General features: G+C 43.4%; 1 long non-coding RNA gene across 1 annotated transcript; it reads right to left on the minus strand.

Moving 5' to 3' along the window:
* Positions 1 to 4175: 4175 nt before the first annotated feature.
* Positions 4176 to 6645, minus strand: LOC121176373. The gene is made up of 3 exons (XR_005892965.1): positions 6550 to 6645; positions 5021 to 5141; positions 4176 to 4888 (listed from the first exon to the last, which is right to left on the minus strand). It is a non-coding gene; the product is annotated as an uncharacterized LOC121176373 (long non-coding RNA).
* Positions 6646 to 9396: the final 2751 nt, after the last annotated feature.

Consider the following 9396-nt stretch of genomic DNA (forward strand, 5'->3'; position numbering starts at 1 on the left):
ATAAACAAAACAACAACACTGTTATCAGTGTCTTGTAAAAACCCATTTCCAAGTCTCTAACACTGCTGCACAAATCACTCAGCGCTCTGCCAAGGTAGTTTACATGGTAGCACTTAACGAGGCCACATCAGAACATTAAAATTTTAGCACAATTCAAGACAAAGATGAGCTAATTTGTTATCTGCAGACTGAACTGGCATCTGATCCACTGGAGTCTTCTTGGCCGTACAGGGAGGAGAAGTGGTCCTCAGTTCTCAAAACTAAAGGATCAGAATACAAAAGAAATCTATGAAATTCTAAAAAAAAAAAAAAAAAAAAAAACATCCCAAAGAGACCAGGTGGCTCAATGCTGCATTTGACTCCTGTTATATTGAATTATAATTTCAACCAACTTCAAGTGTTCCAGGATCCATCAGTGCTTGCAGTTGAGACACGTTCTTTTTGGATGAGTTCAGATTTGAAGAACGAAGGAATATGTGCTGATGCTTCCCACCTGCATTACAAAACCTCTGAGTACTGTATGTTTTCAGTGTAAAAGATCCAAAACACCTTAATGAATGTTTCCTCTTGTACCAATTAACCAATGAAAACTTGAGAACTGAACACAGAATAGGGTGCAAATAGGAGAGTAGTCACAGCAGCGATCATTTCGCCAAGAAAGCTGCATCTAGAGTGAAAACTCTGCAGCGCCCTTGCAGCAGTGTTTGAGGTTGCGCATCTGCACGGACTCACGTAGCCGTAACATGTATGACAAAGCGAGTGGATTCTTAAAGGAAGATGAATTATGGGAGAGGAAATGTGAGGAAAGAAAATGTGAGCTGTTTCCCACCATTTGCCCCACTGATGTTGTCCAGACTTGACTCTTGATTTCAACCAGTGCTCCCATGATGTTGAAGCAAAGTCAGCAGCCTTCCTGTAAAGACTGCAGGAGAAACCTGATGGATGTGTCCTCTGACTGTGCCACATACTGGAAAGCCATTGACAGAGTTTTTGGTGTGACGCTGAAAAGAAATATCCTGAGCTGGGAATTGAATGACCTTTCTCTATTTGGATCTTCTTAAATATTTGAAGTGACCTTCTCAGCTTCGACTCAAATCAAAACCTCGCAGAGGAACAGGCCACGCTGGCCCCACATCTATCACGTCTCATGAAAGACAAACAAGTTTCAAGTGTCTCATTAAAACTCAGGTGACTGATGAAAAATGAGTTGGGCCTGCTACTGGGTGAGTCTGAATTTTTCATTTCATACTCAGTTGTGTCAGATAGTGAAAGTATAGAACAAATTTAGGAGAATCGTCAGCATATATGAGTTGGGAGCGTTCTACTGGCATGGCAAAACAGGTCAAGGGGTAAATAAGACAAGTTATGACCTTTGGTGATCCCATGACTCCCATGGGTGTGCTAGGGAACAGAAAACCCCTTTACTGAGTTCCCACAATAGCTCATATCATACTAAGAGAATACAGAGATGGGGAACATCTTTTCCAGGGTCCTGTAGGACCCTGTATAAAAGATACTCTTATAAAAGGATCCCACTGGGTTGCTTCTTTCATTGAGTTCACCTTCACTTGCAGTTCTCACAGTGGGTCTTCATCTCAGCAGCCCCGCGTTTTACCTGCACTATATCCATATAAATTCGACTGTAAGTGAATTTTTTTTTTTGCTGCATTTTACATGCGTAACTACATGGATTATGTGAGCGCTTCCAAAATGCAGGCGACATACAGACACGATGCTGTGCCTGACGAACGTCTCCTGCATAGACACACACAGAGAAGCCGGAGCTGCTGCTGATACTCTGCTAACATGGCGGTCACGCTACGCCTTCCGCGTAGACACGACATCAAACAGAAGCCAGCCTGAACCCCCCCCCCCCTCTCCCCATTCTTTCTTTCCTTCCTCTCATCACCGACTTCAGCCCCAGGTGCTCCGCTAGCAAGAAGCTACTGAAATTAGCCACAGAGTAACGGTCGCTCTGATCCAGCCGTAGGTTTCACAAGGAGTAAAAAAAGATGGATGTTGCCCACTTTTTCCTTCGTTGTCATTCCACCGCCACACTGCTGAGCTGTGAGAAGCTGCGTGTGCGTGCAGACATGCAGTATGTGCGTACTTATAAAAACTGGACTATGCTAACAACGCATTTAGTTTCGAATCCAGGCAACAACCTGTGAAACTAAAGTCGGTCGCTATTTTTACTTTGCCAGCATTACAGCATGTTACCTGCACTACCTGTATGATGCTAGAGAGGCTTTTCACCAATAGCATCATCTGTTTTTTTTTTTTTTTTGCTGGAAGTCATGTAGTCGCCGTTATGCAAATATAGAAAATGTGCTGTCAAAGATGTTTCCCCAACATTAATACATCAAAATATTAATGTCAGACAAAAACGCTTGTTATAATGAACCGTGAACAGTTTTCAGTATGTGCTTTGCTTAATGTGTGGGGAGACATCCAGGGTTTGGAAATATCAAAGCACTTTGATCACATTTATCAACATCAACACAGAAAGTGGTGCTAATAGAAAGTGAATTAAATTAAAGAAAATATTTAAATGCCAATCACTATGGCAAGATCACTTAGATGTAAAACAACATCATGTTCTGTTAAGAGCTAAATTCAGGAATTACTGTCATCACCGCACATTCTGATAAATAGATTCTCCTCCTTCGTTCTTATGTGCAGTTGTACACGTTTGGCCCCAATAAACCATGCATCTGCCGTGTTTTAGAGATTATCTGAGTGTCCTGATGAACGGTGTGTTTGATGAGGTATTCAGGAACCCACCAGACTCTCTTCACAGTATGAGAGACCATGAAAGGAGGAGAGTCATCAGTGGGTGGTTGCCGTGCTTCAGTCAAGTGCCAGAAGACGACACAGCAGCCGAAGATGACCACTCTGACCCGAGAGCTACAGGAGCAGCTGACACAACTCCCCTGAATTTACATTTGATTGTATACATGTGTATCATAGATACACGTGTTTACGTATATAGCTGAACCCTGTACTAAACAGTCCTAGTTTTGGCTGGGCCCAATTTTTGTGGCCTTATTAGACCTTTACAAAGAAGTGGAAAGAGAAAAAGACAGAAAGATAAGTGTTCACGATTCAGTGATAAAAGTGAGTTTGCAGTAGTAAAAAAAAAAAAAAAAAAAAAAAAAGGGAGGAGATAGAGAAATAAATAAAAGTGCAGCAGCACAGTGAAAGTCATTAATCACTGTGACTGCTCTGGACAGAGCTGGCTCCACCGGACAATGAAGCTCTGCACTGTGTGGATACTGTCTGCGTGCACACACACAAACACACACACACACACGGTTTACCTCTCCGTCCTGAACGACCTCAGGGTAACGCCTTTTACCTGGCTCTTACACAACTATCAGGCAGACCAATCCATAATATCCAGCACAGAGGGAGAAGTGTCGGCTGGAGCAGCAGCAGCCTGGTAGGAAGATGAGACAGACCTTGATCAGACCTGCCTGAGGGACGGACAGCCAACAGAGGAGAAGGGTTATCAAGGCTGTCACTGAAGATGACAAGGCATGCTAATTGGCCATGACTGGGTAGACAGATTAGCAAAGGCAGTGAAATGGGCAGTCAGTCATTTTACACATTAAAAAAAAAAAGGTTAAATTTGTTTCTTTGTGTAGAAAACACGACACTCTGTGAAAATCCACAGTGGCTTCACACATTATTCAGACCCCTTCACCTTTTGCACACTTTATTGTGTTGTAAGTTCAATTTTAAATGGATCAAATTCTTTTCATTTTGTTCCATCAACGTACAATCCATAACCCACTATCACAAAAAAACATGAAAACATGTTTTTAGACACTTTTGTAAGTTAAAAAAAAAAAAAAATCAAGACTGAAATTTCTCATTTACAAAAGTATTCAGACCTGCTGCATTCATCCTCCCCACAGTTCTAACCGGTAAAGAAAGCCCTTTAGTTTGTATGCACAAACTAAAAGGCTGGATAATGGATGAGAGAGAATGCTAAACCTGTTCCGGTGTAAAGCAAAATCTGATGCAATGAAAGTCAAAGGTACAACTGAGCAATAAGTATGAAATATAACATTTAATGTTTTTTTTTTAAATCTGCACATTCGTGTCTGGCCCGGACACACGAATCCCTGCATTCCCCATCTGCCCCCCCTGCCCCAATACTAGCACCAGTCCATCACGCTAGCTAGATAGCTTGTTAGCAACACAATCACCTCACAGTGCCACAGTGCGTCCTTGTTGCTAAGGGCACAGTGAGTTTATTCAAGATTCAAGAATGTACCTCTGCTATTGATTCCTGGGATTCTTTTGTTGAGCAGCTCATGCTGTGACAGAGTAATAAAAGTGGATTAATATTAATGACAACAAGGCAACGGTGCAACAAAACTAGCAGGAGAGTATAAAAAAAAAAACATGCTGGCTGTGACCCTGAGAAAACTCATAGCCTTGAACTTTTACAATGTGAGCTCAGAGAGCATGTGCAGTGATTATATAACACAGCTTTTGGTTTTTTGGCTTGTATTTCGAACCAATTTGGGAAAAACTCTGGCTAAATTTGTCTGCCGAATATGCAGACAATCAAACACACACCCCATTTCCACACGCCAAAAGATTTTTACCCCATTTAATTGTTCTCGCGGGGAGCCAAATGTGCTTGGCACCACCGAACGTGAAGCACATCTGGTCCACGAGGCCTTCGCCGAATCAGCCAGTGCGGGCAACGGTTTGCGAGTTTTCCCGTGCCAGCGAAGGACGGGCGCTCCTCGCCACAATTCTTTGACTCTATCACACATACACTTGTGCATGTAGCATATAAATTTCTCATGGTGATATTATTATTTTCCAGATGCGCAGCGTGGAATAAGGCAGGAGATTAACTGAGCCGTGCCTGTGTAAAAAAATATTGATTATGTTTGGAGCATTCAGAGAGGATTACGATCGACTGTGGAGAGCCTGAGTGTGTGGCTGAGAACACATTCAGATGATTACAGTCTGTTTATTTTTGGTCACAAAGACTTACTCTGAATGCAGGGCTGGCAGTGCACCGTGTGTATGTGTGTGTGTGTGTGTGTGTGTGTGCACACTGCAGGTGGACAGTCAGCTTTATGGGTGTGAGGAGAATCTGTGATTTCATCTCCAATCTGCAGGAGGGAGGATAAAGAGACAGAAAGACAGAGAGAGATTTAAAGCACTTCCACAGTCTAAACTCCCACAAGGCCCCGTCGAGTCGCTGCGCTCCTGCTATTCATAAAATGATTCACGTTGGCTGGCTCAGGATTTCAATTCGTCGTGCAGCGAGCAGGCCTCTCTCTTGTGTTTTACCATTACTGTTGCAGGCCAGATCGATCAATCCCAAACTGATCAGGAGCAGGGACAACATAATCCGTTGACCACTAAAGGAATAGTTGGTGATTCTTTTTTTTTTTTTTAGAAACTGACCTTTTTGAAATCAAAAACACAATCAAAACACAGCAATGTTTTGAATACATACTTATTTTGGATTGCATGTTTTTAGTCTGCCTTTTAGTTTTTTTTTGTAGTCTGTTATCAGCCTGTTTCCTTGCATGTCATTTGTGAATGTGATTGTCAGGGACCTACAAGCTGCAGACTCAGCTATCAGACTTTCCAACGGTCACCGAACCATCTCAGCCGATGGTCCCCAGCCCTTCATTCAGCTTTTGAGCAGAGGCTGTTGGAACAGCTCCAGTTTCTGAGTTCCAGAGACAGACAGACAGACATCAGCCCAAGCAAGAGATGCAAAATTAATGCTGTATGGGCCATATAACTGACTGCCAGGCAGAGCTGGACTGTCATGCTGTGACTGTGAAAATCTTTGCTTGAAAGTACTGATTTTCGAATAATTCTCAGTTATAAATGTCAGCACTGGTTAATGGTCATTTTTGTAACTTTTGTAACTTTGTCACACTCTTACATGTGTTCTTCTTTGAAATCCTTTTGCATTTATATGATTGTAAACAGATAAAGATACTGTGTGCTCCTTCACAGCACAGTGGGCAGTAACAGCTCTTCGTCCTGGCTCGTTGCTGATTTCTTGTAAACAGTCCATTGAAACTTGTGGGATGACAGCAGGTAGCCAACACTGGCTGTGCTGTTTTGGTTGGCAGACAGACTAGCTAACTGTTGTAGTTATTTAACAGCCAGCAGATCTATGTTACTGTGTGTGCCATGTGTTGGGGTTTTCAACACATGGCTGCTTTTTTCTTTCCACTAACTGCTGCTGCTGAGATCTGCTGCTGCTTTCCCAAGAGGACAGCAGGACAGTGAGTGGATGGTTTCCACGGCAAAAACACTATTTGATCATGAACAGAAAAGGACAAATACATGAACGGTGTGGTTCTTCTTTAACAACTTAATAACAAAGTATGACTGGATTTTGAGACGCAGGCCTGTAAACCTCTTAAATGATCTTTGAAATATTAGATTAAATACGTTAAATGTCTAAAGGATGACATTGATTTTACAGAATGTACTATTATATACTGAACACAAATACAGTCAGTGCAGAACACACAACTGTGACTGTCTTACCTCTGGTTTTAGTAGAACTTCAGAGGCTTCACCAGAGGAAAGGTCCATTATTCTGTGCTGTGGCTGGAGATGCCGCCGTCACCGCTGACCTTTGACCTGGTGAGAGAGAGTTGGTACAGAACAGCACAATGACAACTGTCCACCAGTCTGTGAATGCATTCAGCTTAACCGTTTTTGGCTTTATCCGACTGTGTTGTACTTTTCCTCAGAGAAAAAGATGTAGGCAGTTGTTTTACCTGTGTTTTGAATGGACTGCAGGTTTAATTAGCATTAAACACCACACCTGCACAAACATGGCTACAGCTACAACATGAAAACAACACACAAACTAGCCCCAAATTTAAAAGGGAATCAATTTAAGCTGCAGCTTGTAAAATCACTTTCTTCAGCACGTTATTTTAATCTCTGTGATTGGATGTTTCTTGCCAAAATGCACCTTGGGAGTTGTAGTTAACTTAATATTTTCGACTTATGTTTCAACCGATAGAATTTCATGCAGATCCAAGCTGAGGAAGAAAGAGCTTCAGCCACAACTCACTTAAATATTTCTATGGAGAAATATCAATCGTAAACGAGGGCGTCCGAAATATCTCCTCCTGCTTCACGACGGGGTGGAAATCGTAATGTTGTGTCTGTACGAAGAGTCAGAAAGATCAGGGAGGCCAGAGACACATGGTTGTCATTTCCCTCTAGGCATGATGAACCTGTTTTGTGTTTCAGACCTGTGATGACCAAAGAGTGACACACTCACCCATGTCTTTAAAGTGGGTAAAACTCGCTCTGGTCTGCTCTTTCAAACGTCCTGCGTTCTGGTTTCCTGTCCTCTTGCAGGGACTGGACGTATCCGGTCCTCTGTGCCATGACTCTTGTCCCTCCCTCCTTTGTTCAGCCCATCTCATCACCACCCTCCGCAGCTCATTACATGGCCTCCCCTCTCACAGTGGAGGGAGGCTGACTGACAGCTAATATTCTCTCCTCTCTCTTGGATCCTTCTGTTGCTGAGGAGTAAAAAAAAAAGGGGGGGGGGGATTTTCTCACTGACCAGTTGACTGCTTAAAATCTTTGTCCTCCGTGTACGGGAGCGGCATTCAAAACCAGCTGAATGCTCCAGGTTTGCCCGGGGCATGTTTGTGAATCTCTCACTGACCTTGGCTGTCATCTGTGAGTTTTTCATTAAGAAGCTTTTCGGTTGCCAAGCGGGAAGGGGGGGGGGGGGGTTGGGGAGAAAGCTGCTGTGTGGCTCGGCTGATGGGCGGATGTGTTTTTAATCTGCTAACTCCAGAGACTTGTTCGAGCTAACGTCTCACTTCCAAAAAGAACAAACACATTTATATTTAAACACAGCGCTTTCTTGTGCGAGAAGGGGAAGAGTTTGTCAAGCAGCAGGCTGCTTGTTATGCACCGAGCGGAGGAGCACAGAGCCTCTGGGATCAGGGCGGTTTAAGGAGTTCGCCGTCAACTTTTCAGATCAACTCGAAAAAAAGAAAAATGCTGAAAAATGTACACAGACGCATTTATCTTGATGCTGAGTCATCAAAAATTGTCATCTTTGTTGAATGAATTTCAGGTGAGATGATGCCATGCAGATGTAAACATATATATATATATATATATATACCTCTACACTTGCAGACAACTTCGCACTCATAAGCTTTTGGTTAGCTGACATTTAAAGCTTGGATTAAATTGCCGTGTTTAGATGCCGTTGGGGAACAAGCGACGTCAACGTCAGTACAAAACAATAAATTCTGCAAATGAGGATGCAGACAGGAATATCGGCAGCTGGGAGGGATGATGGAGGAGAGGAATTAAGTTCATCTAATGAAAACAAGTGTCACACTTCTAAACGACATCCATAAATAAAAAGTATTTCATATTTAATGTATGGTAAGGGGTAAACGGTGGACACATACAGGGAATGAAGACTAGGAGTCTACAGTAACTAGCAGGGCATGGATGTGTTTTATTCTAAATCCTGATCAGACTATCACCCACAGCACTGACTGACTTCACTCAGCGTCCTGTGTGTGAAGGTCCGGCTGGGAAAGAGCTCGAGCAAAGCCAAGAGCTGTGAGCCACCGAGGAGACAGGTGGGAGTCCTGCCAGAGAATGTGTTTGTGTTGCTTCCTTACAAAGTTAGCTTTGGCACCGGAAAGAGGGAAAAATGAAACCGTGAGCTGACCGCGCTCTCCCATCACGCTCCTGTGTTTGCGGAGTCACGTTTGGGAGCTATATTCTTGACTCATAGGAGGTCTCCAGGTAGTCCAGTGTGAATCCAGGACTTCGCAGTGGACTCCAGGAAATCTCCTAACTTCACACAGTTATTTTCCAAAGTTGCCTCCTCCAGCTTTAAAGTGTTCCGAAAAAAAAACCCCACGTCACGCTGAATAGAAAAAGCAATAATGGTGATAGTAGTAGTAGAAGTGAACGCTTGATGCATTTTTGCAGCAGTTAGTGACGCTGCTTTCTCTGGCTCAGAGAACTGGAGCAGAACATCCTTGAGTGGAAAAAGGCACTTTGAGGAGCTGAGCGGTTTTCACTCTAACACAGGAAGTGAGCAGTCTCATCTGTCTGGACTACAGCAGCAAGGTGTTACTCACCCTCTGGGGGGCTGAGGCCTGGCCTTGTGTTTGAATGTGTAATTGTGTGTGTGTTTGTCTTGACATCCTTTCTTTCTTGTTGAATGTGTCACCTGCAGCAGCTGGCTGCACTGCCAGCAAACACATGGTCGCAGAAAAACAAACGCCGTCGCGATCCGGCTCCCTGTGCTAACGTCTCCTGCCTCTTGTCACTGCCCCCAGGCCTTGTTTCTCCCCTTATCTCTCCAAACCTGCCCTCCTTGAGTCA

Source organism: Toxotes jaculatrix, chromosome 22 (assembly GCF_017976425.1).
Source record: "Toxotes jaculatrix isolate fToxJac2 chromosome 22, fToxJac2.pri, whole genome shotgun sequence".
In the NCBI taxonomy this organism is placed as follows: Eukaryota; Metazoa; Chordata; class Actinopteri; family Toxotidae; genus Toxotes; species Toxotes jaculatrix.